The 15,782-nt window shown below is 37.0% G+C and overlaps 1 protein-coding gene and 1 pseudogene across 3 annotated transcripts in view; one reads left to right on the top strand and one right to left on the bottom strand.

Annotated features, from left to right (window-relative positions):
• The window catches only part of HPSE2 (heparanase 2 (inactive)), a 720,373-nt gene that overhangs the window by 675,334 nt on the left and 29,257 nt on the right, over positions 1–15,782 (bottom strand). The gene's annotated exons all lie outside the window — the stretch shown is intronic.
• LOC113884348 lies at positions 10,420–11,333 on the top strand (annotated as a pseudogene).

Below are 15,782 nucleotides of genomic sequence, written 5' to 3'. Positions count from 1 at the left end.
TTTTTTTCCAGAATGTCCTATTAATGGAGTCATACAACATTTAGTCTTTGGGATATGTCTTCATTCACTTAGCTAAATGCATTTAGGATTCATCCATGTTGTTGTGAATCAATAGTTCATTATTCTATATTGCTGAACAGTATTCCACTGAATGGATGTACCACTGTTTACTGAGCCATTCATCTACAATACAGCTTTTTCTGTAGATACAAGTTTTCAACTGACTTGAGTCATTTAAGAGCAAGACTAGATTGTCATATGATAAATGGATGTTTAGCTTTATAGGAAACTACCAAATTTTTTCCAAAGTGGGTGTATAATTAGCATTCTCACCAATAATGTAGGAGAGTTCTTACTGTTCCACATCCTCAATAGCACTTGGCATTGCCAGTTTTGTTTGATAAGACATTCTAATAGATTTGAAACAGGATCTCATTGTGGTTTTAATTTCCACTCCCTAATGATAATGATGTTGAACATATTTTATATACTTATTTTCCATCTAAATATTTTCTCTGGTGAAGTATCTGCTCATATCTTTTGTCCACTTTTTAATTCAGCTTCTAACCTTCTTTAACTTTAAAAGTTCTTTGTGAGTTCTGGATATAAATCTCTTATCAAATTTGTGATTTTTAAAAATATTTGCTTCCAGTCTGTGGCTTCACTTCTTTTCATAGGGTATTTCACACAGCAAGTTTTTAGTTTTTATAGTCTAATATATCAATTTTTTATTCTATGGATCATACTTTTGATAGTTATTTTTAAAGTTTTCACTAACTCCAAAGCCACACACATTTCTCCTACTTTTTCCTCTAGAAGTTGTGTAGGTTTTGTGTTTTATATTTAAGTATATGATCAACTTTGAGTTAATTTTTATATAAAGTATGAGGTATGTATTAAGGTTCATCTTTTCACAGAACTTCCTTCCAATTATTCCTTCCAAAACAAATGGCACTGGAACTGCCTTTACACGCTTGTCAAAAATAAGTTCACAACACTTGTGTGCATTTACTTTTAAGCTCTCTATTCTGTTCCACTGATCTATGTAGCTTTATAACTTGATAACTTTGATAAAGTTATCAAACTTTATATCTTGATAATTGTAGCTTTATAATGTCTTGAAAAATGTGAATTTCAAAGAACTTTGTTCTTCTTTTTCAGATATTTTTGGCCTATTCTAATTCCTGTGTGTGTCCGTGTGTAATAAGTATTATAAACTTGTCATAAAGTTTAAAATATAATATATATTACATATATATGTGTGTGTAAATACATATGGAATGTAGATTTACAAATGAATCTAACTCTATTACAATGAATGACACAACCACACTAAAGGCTTGGAAAGAAAAAAAAAGGAGCTGACCTAAGAAGCTTTATTTTAACTGTGCATGTGTGTATATATATATATATATATACACACACACATACATATGGGCTTCCCCAGTGGCTAAGTGGTAAGGAATCTGCCTGCAATGCAGGAGATTCAGGAGAGGCAGTTTCGATCCCTGGGTTGGGAAGATTCCCTGGAGGAGGGCATGGCAACCCACTCCAGTATTCTTGCCTGGAGAATCCCATGGACAGAGGTGCCTGGTGTGCTACAGTCCATAGAGTCGTAAAGAGCTGGACACTACTGAAGTGACTAAGCACCCATACACACACACACACACACACACACATATTACACACACCTATAGAAGAGTTTTATTTGATTTTGATAGGGATTGAGTTACATATGTTGATTACATATTAGAGAGAATTGATGTCTTACCAATATTGAGTCCTCTAATTCATGAACACATTCTCTCTCTCTCTCTCTTCATATATTTGACTTCTTCCACCTCTGTTTTACAGTTTTCAGCATAAATATACATTTTGTTAGATTTATACCTTTTGGTGCTATTATATATGTCCTTTTTTGAAATCTCAGATTCTAATGTTCATTTTATAGAAACATAATTCACTTCTGTACATTAACATTCTATCCTACAGCCTTGGTAAACTCACTGTTAGTTCTAGGAATTTTTTATAGATTCTTTGGGTTTTTTCCAATATACATTATCATGTTATCTGCAAACAGAGACAGTTTTATGTCTACCTTTCCTGCAGCCTTGGTAAACTTATTATTAGTTCTGGGAAATTTTTAATAGATTCGTTGAGATTTCCTAAGGTAAATCATCATGTTATCTGCACACTGAGATAGCTTTATGTCTTCCTTTCCAAACTGCATGCTTTTTCACTGTCTTGCTGTAATGCACTATGTGCAAGTATGAAGTTGGATACGAGTGGTGAGAGTGAACATCTTGCCTCCTTCTCAATCTCAGATGAACAGTATTCAGTCTTTCATTATTAAGAATAATGTTACCATAGCATTTTTTAGATACTTTTTTTCAGGTTAGGGAAGTTCCTTATTCTTCCTAGTTTACTAAGAGCCTATATCATGAATGAATGTTAAATCTTATCAAATGCTTTCTCTACATATTTTGAGATGATCAATCTGTTAAGTAAGTTACACACTCACCATACACACCCACACAAACACACACGCAAAGCTTGTAGGAGTTTAAATTGCATTAAATTTATAAACTAAAGATACTCAGTCTTTCTATCCATGACATTTTGCATCTCCATGTAAGCTTCTCTTCCATTTTTCAATAAATTTTACAATATACTCTATTTAAATTTGGCAAAATATTTCTTAGATATATTCAAAGATAGTATAGCTTTTGATTTTATAAATAGTATCATTTTATAATATATTCTAACTTTTGTCCCTAGTTTATAAAAATGCACATGGTTTTGCTATTTGGAGCATGAATTCAGCAATCTCAATGAACTCTCTTATTATTTCTAGCCATTTGAGACTAGAAGTTTATAAATTCACTAGGTAAACAATCACACATCTGCTAATAAAAACAAGGTTGTTTATTCCTTCTTCTTGCATATTTTATTTATTTACTTTTCCTATTTGTTGAAAGACATGGAACTCCTGCATTTCTGCTTACCTTACAATCAGTGACGCTGGCTGCCTTTGTTCCACGTTATCTTTTCAAAGGTATTTGTATATTTAACAGTCTTACAAGAAAGAGACAGTACCTCACTTCAGAGCAAAGGGCAGGCATACTTAAATGTCCAATGCAATAAAGATAATATTCCCCTCTAAATAAAGAGCATGCCTGTTTACTCCTCACTATGAATGATTCAGGTTCCCTAATCTCATGGTTGTGTGTGCATGCTCAGTCGTGTCTAACTCTTTATGACCCCATGGACTATTACCCGCCAGGCTCCTCTGTCCATGGAACCTTCCAGGCAAGAAAACTGGATTAGGATGCCATTTCCTCCTCCAGGGGATCTTCTCAACCCAGGGATCAAACCTGAATCTCTTGCATCTCTTGCACTGGCAGGTCGATTCTTTAGCACAGCTCTACTTGGGAAGCCTAATCTAGAGTTACCCTCTGGTTATATAACCCATTGCATGTTCAAGTATCACCTAGCAGTCTTCCCGTTTTTCTATGGAAATTTGGACTCAGAAAAACAACACAAAAATTTGCTGATACTCTGGCCACTGCTATTGCTATAAAAAATATACTCCTTTTTGTTTTACACAGGAGTCTCATATCTTCTGTCAACATTCATAAAACTGGCAAGTTACTGTGTTAGCTTACAAGAAGGGTAAAATTTCAGATCCTTCAAAGTTCTTGACATTATTCTGCTGGCTATAACCTCCAGTACAGTGGTGACCTACGGGCATTGTTGTCTTCTTCCTGATATTAAGAAAAATGATTCTAACATTTTACCATAATATTAAGCATAATAATTGATTTAGATTCTTGGTGTATATTGTTTTTCAAGTTATGGGAAGTTGTTAAAAAAAAATTCCTAACCTACCCATTTAACTTGGGAAACTGCTATTTTAGTGGCCTAAAAGAGTTGACACAGCTTTCCAAAGTGGTTCTCCTTGGAATTAAAAATAGGAAAGAAATTCCTAGGAGGGACTATTAGAATTTCATGTAAGACAGTTCTTCATTATGTCATGCCTCACAGAACATTTGACATTCTTAGCCTCAACCAACTAGATACCAATAGCATCCCTAGTCTTGATGCCTGAACCACCCCTCTTCCCTCACCAATTTTTTCAAATATGCTCTAGAGTCAGAGTTGGCAGTCTTTTCCTATAAAGAGCCAGACAGCAAATATTTTAGGTTTTGTGGGCCACATAGCCTCTGTTGCACTACTCAAGTCGGCTAATGTAATGCAAAAGCAGCCATAGACAATACATAAATAAATGAGCATGGCTATACTCCAATAATGGAGAAGGCAATGGCACCCCACTCCAGAACTCTTGCCTGGAAAATCCCATGGACAGAGGAGCCTGGTAGGCTGCAGTCCATGGGGTCACTAAGAGTCAGACACGACTGAGCGACTTCACTTTCACTTTTCACTTTCATGCATTGGAGAAGGAAATGGCAACCCACTCCAGTGTTCTTGCCTGGAGAATCCCAGGGACGGGGGAGCCTGGCGGGCTGCTGTCTATGGGGTCGCACAGAGTCAGACACGACTGAAGTGACTTAGCAGTAGCATACTCCAATAAAACTTGACAAAAACAAGTGGTTGCAAGATTTGGCCTGCAGGCTGTACTTTGCTGAGAGGGATGGGTAGAGAGTAGAATATCCTCAAACTTCACAGATAAGAGAATGGGGTCATGGATGAAGTGATTTCCCCAACATTTTGACTGCACAGCAGTTTGTACCAAGCAATGATTAGAACACAGGCCTCCTAACTGCTGGTGCTCTTCCCACTGGGACACCTAACAGAATAAATGACACCCTGGAAGAATCTGCCTCAGCAAGTATTTTTATCCACTTCTACTAAATGTATGCAAATATATATGGATACTTGGCAGAAGTCCATGAATATACAAGGCTCCGCTCCAGCTGTCTTCCTACTCTGTGGTGTACAGTATATCTCTAATTTTACATCATTCCCAGATGAAGACACCATGGTTTCATCCCAAGAATGTTCATGAAAACATGCAATACAATTGGGCTAAAGGCTGAACCCAGAAGCAGAGACTTCCCACAATAACTCAGCATAAATCATTCATCTGCTAGATATTTCTAAGGACAGCCTCACAAAATTGAGCACAGCCCTGATTTTTCATCTGTACAACAGAGCTTACACCCTATTAACCTGAAGTCTATTTTCAAGTGAGAATCCTTCAGAACTGGATCTAATACTAATCTATACAAAGTATAAGAATATAGAACATCTACTTTTCATTCATCTGCAATTGCTAAGATTCCATCTATAGAGTTATTTTGTTTGACCTGATTGATTCCTCACAAAAGTGCTAAATAAGTTGCCTCACGGCAACTAAGCCTCATGGAAGGACTATGTAATAATAAATAGCTATTAGCAGGGATACACACAGCTTGAAGCAATGTAGTAGTTCTCAGAAAAGGACTGGGCTTGGACAAGAAAAGCGACATAATCAGCCTTGGCCAAAACCAAGGCTTTGCTGATTTACTCAACAAATCTGGGGTTGTTTTTACCCTCACTTGATATGTCACACTTTGGGTAGAATACTGGACTACATGAACTAAAGTTCTTCCAACTCTAAGATTTAGTTAGTCTAAATTCAGGGGGGAAAAAAGAGAATGCTACATCCTGGAAAAACTCTCATAGAAGATGAACTCGGGCATGAAGAAAAGACAGGTGTTAGATGTGGAAAGTGAAGGGAGAGGTATGTGAAGCGATCAGTGTTATTAATAACTACACAAACAGCGCCTCTCTTCCTCATACCCAAACAATAAAATCCACTCAAAAGCTCTAAGATGATCCCAATATCAAGAAGTTTCTAAAGAGAACCTGCTAATGATTTGGAATTTACTGCACCAAAGCAGCAGTAATGACACCAACTAAAGCCAACAGTCTGGCATAATTGTTGACTGAGCAGTAATAATCTTAGATGGCTATTTCTGTTGGAATCTGATATATTAAAATGATAGGTAAGGACAGGTACCAACAATTATACTTACTGCATACTTTTTGATGAAGCGAAGAAATACTTAGTTAGGCACTGGAATAGAGTCAGTAGCATTTGTCTTCATTTTGTGCCTGGAGAAACTAACTTAGCTTCTTTGAAAGTTGACATCCCCCATGGTATGGGTAGACTAACTAGGACTAGAATGTTTATATCCTTGACTTACATCATTTAGGTTTAAAGTTCTCCAAAGGGTAATGTGTAGTCCAAAGCTGCTAAATGTCAAAGTCAACCAGAAAACAAAACAGAATTCTAAATAAATCAAAATAAAAGTTTAGACATCTGAACTTTTGATAAGGATTTATCAAGCATCATCAGTTCCTTGTCTAACTTGGAAGCAAACCAAATTTCTTCATGTGGATGGCTTTGGAGCCTCCTAGTGGCAGCCTCAGGGGACCTACAGAACTGGAGTCCTGGAATGGACCAGACTTTCAAGAGTGTTTGTTATCTATACTGATGATCAATTCACACAAATATATCAGCTCCTACAATGTACTCAGGGCTTCCCTGGTGGCTCAGATGGTAAAGAATCTTTCTGCAATGCAGAAGACCTGGGTTTGATCCCTTGGTTGGGAAGATCCCCTGGGGAAGGAAAACAGCTGCCCGCTCCAATATTCTGGCCTGGATATAGTGCTCAACACACTATATTAAACAATGGGAATTCAAAGATGAATAAATGTTTGTCCCTACCCTCATGGAATTCACAGCCTACTACTATGTACACAAGTAAGAACAGAAGTAACTCTGATTCAATGTAATATGCACTTATAATCTGCAAAATAAAGGGAAAGGATGAATTCAGGAGTGTGTGATAAAGGGGGTTGACTTCTTAGCCAAGTCTTGACTAAAGGAAAAATGGAAGTCTATCCGATAGAGAATCCCAGGACATATATATTTTCATGCCTTTGCTAATTCTCCTTCCTCTTTGGATTATTCTCCCTTTTCCATATATCATACCTAGAATACTAAGACTTGAGTACCCTTAAGGTTCTAGTTTTATCTTCCAAGCACTGGAGAGATGTCAGAGACTGTAAATCAAATAAGTGACTTACCTATTGAAGACTATTCACAAAAATAATTCTGATAGTAGTATGAAAAATGTTATTAGGAGAGCTGGGGAGCAGAGTCTATTAATATGTCACAGTATTCCAAGGGAATGGTAAGGGCTGGCAGCACAGTAGCAAGAAAGAGGATTTCAGAATTAGACTACTACACCTATGTTAGGGGCTTTCCAGGTGGCGCTAGTGGTAAAAGAACTTGCCTGCCAATGCAGGAGACCCAGGTTAGATCCCTGGGTAGAGAAGATCCCCTGGAGGAGGAGGGCATGGCAACCCACTCCAACAAGTATTCTTGCCTGGAAAATCCCAAGGACAGAGAAGCCTGGCGGGCTACAATCCATAGGGTCACAAAGAGTCGGCCACAACTGAAGTGACTTAGCACACGTGTATGCACGTATACCTGTGTTAAAGGCCTAAGTTAAAGACTTATGATATCTGATGGCCAAATGAATATGGGAGACTAGGCTCAGAAAAGAATAAAAAATAGTTCAAAATTTTCCTTAAGAGATAAGGTAGGATAAGATAAGGTAGGAGATGATGCCTTTAACCAAGATAAGGAACACAAAAGAAATCAAGGGGATGAGTAATAATGAGGAACATTAGTAACTAGTTTTATTTGAGGTACAAAATTTATGATTTGTTTAAGAAACACTAGGAAGTGACTGCAAAACTCCTAACTCTGAAAAACACTATAACAATCTCAAAATAATCAACAGTGATAACCATTATTAAAATGTTAATTGTTGTTATCTCTTAGTGATATAGAGAAAAGAACAATCATATCCATTTTCATAAACATCCTGAAATTGATCCAGTCTCAGAAAATTAAACTTTCATTAGACAATGAAAATTTTCTAGCAAAAGTGAACATCTTATTCCCCTTACCTTTGTCCCTTTGGTTTATCCAAAAACATCCATCATTCAAGGAACAAGTTGAGTTTCACCTTTGCCTTGCCACAAAGCCTTATCTTACTCCTTCAGACCTTACATATTACTCTCTTAGGTTCAGATATTATGGTAATATCTGAACTCTCATAGCACTTGGCACAGATAACATTCTACTAAATTGTCCTTTATGATTTGCTAGAGTTTTAAGGAAATTTAGTTGTGTCTCTCCAACTATATTTAAGTTCCTTAAAGAGTAAGGCACTGGCCTACTTCTGCTCTCAGCCAGAGGCCAACTAATCCATATTCCAACTAATCCCCTAATCCACCTCCCCTATATTTTACAAATGATAAAACTGGGCCCAGACAAGCTAAATAAGTTGGGCAGGGTTCACAAGTAGTTTGTGAGTCCAGGTACCCAGAGCTTTATTTCCTTAACATTTCTATGCTTTCAGGTGCCCCATAAATATTTATTTTTTAATTTTATTATTGGAATATAATTAATTTACAATGTTGCATTAGTTTCTGCTATACAACAAAGGGAAAAAATCAGCTGTATGTATATGTATATTCCCCTCCCTTTTGAGCCTTCCTCCTATCCCCCAAATTCCACCTCTCTAAATCATTACAGAGCACTGAATTGAGCTCCCAGTGCTACACAGCAGGTTCCCACTAGCTATCGATTTTACACATAGTATTTATATATGTCAATGCTAATATTCTGATTCATTGAGGTACTTGTGCGCCATGTTTCTTTTCCTATGAGGCATGTTTGCATCTTAACAGAATATTCAAATTCCAAAGCAGCCAAATTAATGATTATTTAACAATGGAATTATAAACCTCCTGAAAGGCAGTCAGGAATCTATTTGGTGACAGGGAGACATTCTGGGAAACTCAAAATCATATCACAAATTCCAGTATCCAGCTATGCTAGAATGACAGAAACCACATTAACCCCCTTACCTTGAATAACTTTTTAAAAGGACCAAGGTACACGAAACAATGCTTTCTGACATAAAAACATAAAGCACAGCACAGTGATTCCTAAAGAAGGAAAAACAAACAAGATGAGCCCTATCATTTGCCATCCATACCTGGAGAGAACTTTTAGGCTTGTAGTACAAAACAAGGAACCAAAACAGAACTCAGCAGTCTTATTGAGTTGATGACACAGAGTTCAGAGCTACAAGAGGCCAAGGCAACTTAAATTTGCAGCATACAGGAGAGGAGGGAGTTACACAAAGAACATGAGCTCCAGTAGTGACATCCTTGCATATGTGAGAAAACTACCAAGGTAAGGAAAAGAACCACCAGGAAGGAATAAGTAAAACAATCAGCACAGTACACACAGGACCAGGAATAATTCACATTCTGGGCAACTGAAAAGACCTCATAACATACAAGGCTTCTAGTAAGAAGGGTACAGAAAAAGAAAAGTATTGCCTCAGAAAGGTATTGCTACAACAGAGAAGTCAAATTAGTCATAGACTATTCTAACAAAACTTAAAATAAAACTTGAAAAAAATCAAGCTGATCCCAAGGACCTTAACTTCATCTCTCAAAAAGACAAATAATATTTAAAGGAATATCAAACTATCCAGCATTCAACAATGTAAAATTTTAAATTTCTGATATCCAGTTTAAAACTACTAGCACACAAAGAAAAAAAAAAAAAAAGATGACCCATAAGCAGCAGAAAAATAAATAAACAGAAACAGACAGAAATGACACAGATGATTAAAGTAGTAGCCACAGAAATTAAAAAATTGTTTTAAAATATTGTCTATATATTTAAGAAGACAAAAGAAAGCAAAGGAGTGAAAATTAGAAATATAAAAGATATAAAAAGAAACAAACTTAATTTCTAGAAATAAAAAATAATAACTGAAAAGTATACTGAATTTAAGGCACTGCAAAAAATTAATGGCATAAAATGACATATATAAGGAGGGAAAAGACTCAAGAAAATTTAATGGAGCATCACAGAGCCATTAGACAATATTAAGCATCCTACTATATGAGTAATTGGTGCCAAAACAGGATGGGAGAAGGAAAATATAATGGTCCAAACTTCTAAATTAAATGAAAACTATAAACCCATAAAAACCTAAAAAGAAGAAACAAGAATAACACACCAAAGTGTATCACAATCAAATTGCTAAAAAGCAGAGATTAAAGGAAAATCTTAAAAGTAGATAGAGCAAAAAGACACATAAGGTAGAGTAGACTTTTTGTCAGAAACAATGCAAACCAGCAAAAGACAAGTCAACACAGATTACCAAAATGAAATGCAAAGAGAAGGGAAAAAAAGAACAACAACAAAAAAGGAACAGAGAAGCTAAGGGCAGAGGAACACTATGAAATGGTATATTATACACAAAACTAGAATCCTAGAAGGCAAAAAAAAAAGAACAAGAGGGCTGAAGAATAATGGCTGACAATTTTCCAAAATTAGTGACAGACAACAAACAACAAACCAAGGCCTAGATCCAACAAACTCAGATAGCACTAATAGGATAAATAGCCCTTTTGGCTCTCTGAGCAGCACAATGGTGGTCAGTAAGAATAAGTGCCCTACAAAAGGAGGCAAAAAGGCAACCATGAAGAAAGTGGTTGACCCATTTTCTAATAAAGACTGGTATGATCTGAAAGCACCAGCTAAGTTCAATATAAGAAATATCAGGAAAACACTGGTCACGAGAACTCAAGGCACCAAAATCTCATCTGATGGCCTCAAGGGTTGTGTTTTTGAAGTGAGTCTTGTTGACCTGCAAAATGATGAAATTGCATTTAGAAAATTCAAGTTAATTATTGTGGATGTTCAGGGCAAAAACTTCCTGACTAATTTCCATGGCATGGATCTTACCTGTGACAAAATGTGCTCCATAGTTAAAAAATGGCAGACCATTATTGAAGCTCACATTAATGTACGACTACCAATGGTTACTTGATTCATCTGTTCTGTGTGAGTTTTACACAGAAAATCACAGTAACCAGACTCAGAAGACTTCTTAGGCCCAGCACCAGCAGGTGCGCCAGATTCACAAGAAGATGATGGAAATCATTACCCAAGAGGTGCAGACAAGTGACTTGGAAAAGATGGTTAATAAACTGATTTCAGACACCACTGGAAAAGACATAGAAAAGGCTTGCCAATCTCTTTATGTGCTCTGTGATGTCTTCATTAGAAAAGTAAAAATGCTAAAAAAGTTCAAGTTTAAATTGGGAAAACTCATGGAGCTAATGGTGAAATTTGTAGTTCTGGAAAAGCCACTGGGGATGAGACAGGTGCTAAAGTTGAATGAGCTGAAGGATATGAGCCAGCAGTTCAAGAATCTGTTTAAAATGCAGACTTTTAATGGTGACAAACAAAAGATCTTATTTGTGATTTAAAAACAGGATAAATAACAATAATCAAACATGCACACACACATACCTAGGCATATCAAGGTCAAAATGCTAAAAACCAAAGACAAAGAGAAAATCTAAAAAGCACTTATGGAAAACAAAAGATATACTGCTTAGAGAGGAGCAAAAAGAATTACAGGGACTTCTCTGTACAATGGTTAAAGACTCCTCACTTCTACTGCAAGGGGCATGACTTGATTCCTGATCTGGGAACTAAGATTCTGCACATGGCCAGCAGCATGGCCAAAAATAAAAAAGAAAGAGCAAGAATTATAGCAAACTTCCCAACAGAAACCATGGAAGAAAATGTAATGAAATTTTTAAAGTGTTAAAAGAAAAAAAAAAGGTCAACCCAAAATTTTGCACTATGCAAAAATATCCTTCAAAGGTAAAGGAGAAATAATTTTCTCAAACTCACTGACAGTATACCTACTCTTTAAGAAATGTTAAAGAAAAGCATTCAGGCAGAAGGAAAAAAAAAAGTGGAAGTAAAAAACAGTTGATGAGTGTCAGAAAAGATAAGTGAAGGTTAAAAAAAATTGGTTTTCTTATTTTAGTTACTCTCAGAGATAACTGAATGGTTCAAGCAAAAATAAGAACAACAGGTTTCAAGCATGGCATATGTTACAATGAAATTATGATATCAATGGCATGAGGGATGGGAGGGAAAATATGGTACTTACACCATACATGTAACTGTGTAATATAAACTCAAAGTAGATTCTGATCATTTAAAACTCATTTTGTAAACCCTAGAACACAAAAGGCACAAATTAACTTTTAAATAAATTGGACTTTATCAAACAAAAAACTTTTCTAATGCTTAGCACACTGCCTATCATGTAGTGAGTATTCAATAAATGTTACTACTATTACCAGGTACAGTATCAGGCATGCTGAAAATACATACAAAAACAAAATCATCCTTTGCCCTCACAAGGCACATGGATCATCCCAGACTTAAGGAAATGATGGTTTAGTATGATTTAGCAGTGAATTTAGCTGTGAGCTTCCTTTTGTCCTCAAGGCAAAAGTGGAAATTTAGTAATGCATACCTGAATTCATCTAATTGAAGGATGTAGAACATTTTTTTAATGATTATTGTTTTTTACTCTTTTGACCACCCATCTTTACCAAAACTTTTACACTTCAAAAAGGTACATTTTAAGAAAATGAAAAGAGAAACTATACACAGGGGGCAAATATTTACAAAACAAATGGCTGACAAAGGATTTGTATCCAGAATATACTAAACTCCCACAACCTAGTAACAAGAAAAACAACCCATTTAAAAACAAAACACTGGAACAGAAATTTCACCAAAGAAAATATATAAGGCAAATAACTATAGAAGACAATGTTCAATATCATTAGTCATTCAGTTCAGTTCAGTTCAGTTCAGTCGCACAGTCGTGTCCGAGTCTTTGTGACCCCATGAATCGAAGCACACCAAGCCTCCCTGTCCATCACCATCTCCCAGAGTTCACTCAGACTCATATCCATCGAGTCAGTGGTGCCATCCAGCCATCTCATCCTCTGTCGACCCCTTCTCTTCCTGCCCCCAATCCCTCCCAGCATCAGAGTCTTTTCCAATGAGTCAACTCTTAGCATGAGGTGGCCAAAGTACTGGAGTTTCAGCTTCAGCATCATTCCTTCCAAAGAAATCCCAGGGCTGATCTCCTTCAGAATGGACTGGTTAGATCTCCTTGCAGTCCAAGGGACTCTCAAGAGTCTTCTCCAACACCACAGTTTGAAAGCATCCGTTCTTTGGCACTCAGCTTTCTTTATAGTCCAACTCTCACATCCATACATGACTACTGGAAAAACCATAGCCTTGACTAGACGGACCTTTGTTGGCAAAGTAATGTCTCTGCTTTTGAATATACTATCTAGGTTAGTCATAACTTTCCTTCCAAGGAGTAAGCGTCTTTTAATTTCATGGCTGCAGTCACCATCTGCAGTGATTTGGGAGCCCCCAAAAATAAAGTCTGACACTGTTTCCACTGTTTCTCCATCTATTTCCCATGAAGTGATGGGACCAGATGCCATGATCTTCGTTTTCTGAATGTTGAGCTTTAAGCCAACTTTTTCACTCTCCACTTTCACTTTCATCAAGAAGCTTTTTAGTTCCTCTTCACTTTATGCCATAAGGGTGGTGTCATCTGCATACCTGAGGTTATTGATATTTCTCCCAGAAATCTTGATTCCAGCTTGTGCTTCTTCCAGCCCAGCGTTTCTCATGATGTACTCTGCATAGAAGTTAAATAAGCAGGGTGACAATATACAGCCTTGACATACTCCTTTTCCTATTTGGAACCAGTCTGTTGTTCCATGTCCAGTTCTAATTGTTGCTTCCTGACCTGCAAACAGGTTTCTCAAGAGGCAGGTCAGGTGGTCTGGTATTCCCAACTCTTTCAGAATTTTCCACAGTTTATTGTGATCTGCACAGTCAAAGGCTTTGGCATAGTCAATAAAACAGAAATAGATGTTTTTCTGGAATTTTCTTGCTTTTTCCATGATCCAGTGGATGTTGGCAATTTGACCTCTGGTTCCTCTGCCGTTTCTAAAACCAGCTTGAACATCTGGAAGTTCATGGTTCACGTATTGCTAAAGCCTGGCTTGGAGAATTTTGAGCATTACTTTATTCATGTGTGAGATGAGTGCAATTGTGCGGTCAGTAGTTTGAGCATTCTTTGGCATTGCCTTTCTTTGGGATTGGAATGAAAACTGACCCTTTCCAGTCCTGTGGTCACTGCTGAGTTTTCCAAATTTGCTGGCATATTCAGTGCAGCACTTTCACAGCATCATCTTGCAGGATTTGAAATAGCTCAACTGGAATTCTATCACCTCCACTAGCTTTGTTGGTAGTGATGCTTTCTAAGGCCCTCTTGACTTCACATTCCAGGATGTCTGGCTCTAGGTGAGTGATCACACCACCGTGATTATCTTGGTCATGAAGATCTTTTTTGTACAGTTCTTCTGTGTATTCTTGCCACCTCTTCTTAATATCTTCTGCTTCTGTTAGGTCCATACCATTTCTGTCCTTTATCAAGCCCATCTTTGCATGAAATGTTCCCTTGGTATCTCTAATGTTCTTGAAGAAATCTCTAGTCTTTCCCATTCTGTTGTTTTCCTCTGTTTCTTTGCACTGATCTCTGAGGAAGGCTTTCTTATCTCTCCTTGCTATTCTTTGGAACTATGCATTCAAATGTTTATATCTTACCTTTTCTCCTTTGCTTTTCACTTCTGTTCTTTTCACAGCTATTTGTAAGGCCTCCTCAGACAGCCATTTTGCTTTTTTGCATTTCTTTTCCATGGGGATGGTCTTGATCCCTGTCTCCTGTACAATGTCATGAACCTCCATCCATAGTTCATCAGGCACTCTATCAGATGTAGTCCCTTAAATCTATTTCTTACTTTCACTGTACAATCATAAGGGATGTGATTTAGGAAAATGAAAACATGAATTATCACTCTACATTCACTAGAATTTGTTGTTCTTTAGGCGTCAGAAAATTAGAAACACCAAAGGAACATTTCATGCAAAGATGGGCACAATAAAGGACACAAATTGTATGGGCCTAACAGAAGCAGAAGATATTAAGAAGAGGTGGCAATAATACACAGAAGAACTATCCAAAAACAGATCTTCACGACCCAGGTAATCACAATGGTGTGATCACTCACCTAGAGCCAGACATCTTGGAATTCGAAGTTAAGTAGACCTTAGGAAGCATCACTATGAACAAAGCTAGTGGAGGTGATGGAATTCCAGTTGAGATATTTCAAGTCCTAAAAGATGAGGCTGTGAAAGTGCTGCACTCAATAAACCAGCAAATTTGGAAAACTCAGCAGTGGCCACAGGACTGGAAAAGGTCAGTTTCCATTCCAATCCTAAAGAAAAGCAATGCCAAAGAATGTTCAAACTACCGCACAATTGCACTTTTGAGAAAAGTAATGCTCAAAATTCTCCAAGCCAGGCTTTAGCAATACGTGAACCATGAACTTCCAGATGTTCAAGCTGGTTTTAGAAAAGGCAGACGAACCAGAGATGAAATTTCCAACATCCACTGGATCATAGAAAAAGCAAGAAAATTCCAGAAAAACATCTACTTCTACTTTATTGACTATGCCAAAGCCTTTGACTGTGCAGATCACAACAAACTGTGGAAAATTCTTAAAGAGACTGGAATACCAGACCACCTGACCTGCCTCTTGAGAAACCTGTATGCAGGTCAGAAAGCAACAGTTAGAACTGGACACAGAACAACAGACTGGTTCCAAATAGGGAAAGGAGTACGTCAAGGCTATATATTGTCACCCTGCTTATTTAAGTTATATGTGGAGTACATCATGAGAAACACTGGATTGGATGAAGCACAAGC

This window comes from Bos indicus x Bos taurus, chromosome 26, assembly GCF_003369695.1.
Source record: "Bos indicus x Bos taurus breed Angus x Brahman F1 hybrid chromosome 26, Bos_hybrid_MaternalHap_v2.0, whole genome shotgun sequence".
Taxonomy (NCBI): Eukaryota; Metazoa; Chordata; class Mammalia; order Artiodactyla; family Bovidae; genus Bos; species Bos indicus x Bos taurus.
Note: the sequence above shows the minus strand (reverse complement) of the source record. Positions and strands in the feature narration are given on the sequence as shown.